This window comes from Hylobates moloch, unplaced genomic scaffold (assembly GCF_009828535.3).
Source record: "Hylobates moloch isolate HMO894 unplaced genomic scaffold, HMol_V3 SCAFFOLD_17, whole genome shotgun sequence".
Lineage (NCBI taxonomy): Eukaryota > Metazoa > Chordata > Mammalia > Primates > Hylobatidae > Hylobates > Hylobates moloch.
In genome coordinates, this window is record NW_026652292.1 from 13,027,355 (window position 1) to 13,030,038 (window position 2,684).

Below are 2,684 nucleotides of genomic sequence, written 5' to 3' on the forward strand. Positions count from 1 at the left end.
CCCGGAATTTGATTTTTATCTCCACCCGAAAGCATCACCGAAGCAATCTCCTAAATCTCCCCTAGAGCATTCCACAGCAACCCTCGGAGGCAAAGGACATAGGGGAGGCGGGAGGCGAGTGGTGTCTTGTGATTTGCCAATGTCATTCCTGCCATGGCTTCAGCTGACCCCTGAAGGGCCCTTGAGGCACTCTTCCCGGAAGGCCCCCCAGGTCTAGTTGTCACTGGTTTTTTGGAAGGCTCTCCAAGGCCTCCGACATCTGTTAGACATGACCCAAGACAAAGACAGCTGGGAAAACCCACAAGGAAGGAAATCCCACTGTGAAAGGAGCTGCCTCCGAGTTCCTTTGAAAGCCATAGTTAACTATTGTTCCGTCACAAAAGCTCAAGTTGAAAGCTGCTGCTGATTCCGGGGTCAGTAGCTTAGCCTGTGGCAGAGTTAGCGGGAGGGAAGGGACACAGAAGTGCCTATGTCCCCAGAATGGCTGCCAGTGGCTGACGGAGCAGCTGAGGGGCTGCTACCAAGAGCCAAGGCTCCCTCCAGAGAAGGCCTGGTCCCAGGAGACCACGTGACAGGCACAGACAATGGGCCATTAGCTCTCTGTGGCTTCTCCCTGCCCGGCATTGGCATTTACTGCACGTCCCACACTCATGGGTCTGAAACTCCCTGGAAACTGTAGTAAATTGTAGTGAAAACTTTCCAACAGCCACCTGCACACACTCCCGGACTGGATGAATAAGCAGAGAGTCTGACTTCTTTATCTTCCCTCTTGTAAGGCCTAGAAAAAAGAGGAACACATTTTAAAAGTCTGTGAACTGTTCAAAATTGAGCACACACTTTCTGGCTGGACATCTTATCATTTTCTTTGGCAGATATTTGACATCAACATGCAGAGCACTTGGATGAAGAGAGCAAGCATTTGGTGGAGAGAAATGGGTATCACAGGTATGTTAGAAAAGAAAAAGAATCTCCAAGTTTCTGTCTACAGCTTTCCCTGAAAAGTTTCTGCAACACATCAAAAGCCTTCACATGACAAGTGACATGGTCCCTGGAGTGGGCCACCAGGACAAAGGGTCACGCCTGCATGTTGGCATCAAGGACGGTCCAGTTAGCACTCTGCAGGATTAAAACTGGGAATGACCTCTCGCTTGGTGGGTTCAGCCTAACGTTTTGTGTTTTCGCTCTGGGTTGAGGGAGAGGGCAATTCCTTAAAAAGCACCCCCTAAAAAGAGACAAGGGAAATAATGTTAAACACTAACCCACAAAGCTTTTCTATACCACCATGGGTAGAATTCTGAGACTAACATATCTTAACACCTCCTTTAAGGAAATTAGCTAAAGAAACCCTCAAAGGGCCTTGTGATAAGAGAGTCTAATCTGTAAGCTGAAGACCACCCTACGGGGAAGGAGGCACACTAAAGCTGGCTTCCTTGTGGCCATAGCAATGGGCTGGTGGTGCTGTGAAGGGTTTGGGTCAGAGCTGGGCATTCAGAGTATAGCAAACTGCAAAACCACAATGACATTTAGCATGGAAGAGTCTCAGAACGTGCCTTGACATGCAGCTGATATCTAGAAGTCACGGTCTGGTGAAATCACAGCCAATGGCTGCTGCCCCAGAGCCTTCTAGTGCTCTTCTTTCCTCCCACCACAACCCTCCCAGCACTCGCAGCCAAGATGGGCGGCTTCAGGGGCCAACCTGGCACCTGCCCGCCTGTGGGAGCACCAGATGGTTCACAGAAACTGCCACACCTGAGCCCCGTCCCTGTGCATCTCCCCATCCAGGGAGGGCCCAGACAACAGCGGAGGTTGGGACATGCCCAGTGCCCAAGGTTGCCAGGGCAGTGTTCTGCTGAGGCATCCTCAAGAGGTCACTTGTGGGAAATGCAGCCCCAACAGTTTACCATGCGGCCATTATTATATATCAAGATGGAGCCAAGACCCCAAGGTCCTTCAAATGCATTAAGAAGCCTGGGCGCGGTGGCTCACACCTGTAATCCTAACACTTTGGGAAGCTCATTGCGGGCGGATCACTTCAGGCCAGGAGTTCAGGACCAGACTGGTCAACATGGCAAAACCCTGTCCCTAGTAAAAATACAAAAACACCTAGCTGGAAGTGGTGGTGCGCAGCTGTAGTCCCAGCTCCTTGGGAGGCTGAGGCAGGAGGATTGCTTAAACCCAGAAGCGGAGGTTGCAATGAGCCAAGATTGCACCACTAAACTCCAGCCTGGACAAAAGAGTCAGACTCCTTCTCAAAAAAAAAAAAAAAAAAAAATCCATCGAGAACTGGATCTTCCAATGAGGGGCTTGTTGGAAAATTTCCCCTCCTCTATTAGGCTGTTTTCAACAGGCATTAAGTCTCAACTGTGTTGGCGTTCTTTGACCAAAGAAGGTATGGGAGAACTAATGCTCATACAGAAGTGCCAAGCTCGGTGTTACATGTTTTATGCCCTATCTTGAAAGTGAAAATTTTTCCCATGTCTGCAACAAGATTACCAAGTGACAGTGACCAGTAAGAGGTAAATAGGCCTCTATCACAATTCGTCAATTATAGTTTTTTTCCTGAAAGTTCTGCATTTCTACCATATTTCTTCTTTTGACAATAATCAGACATATTGTCATATTGCCACCAAAAGTATTTACTTCAGATAGGAAATTCTCAGACTATATCTTCAATGAGAGAACTG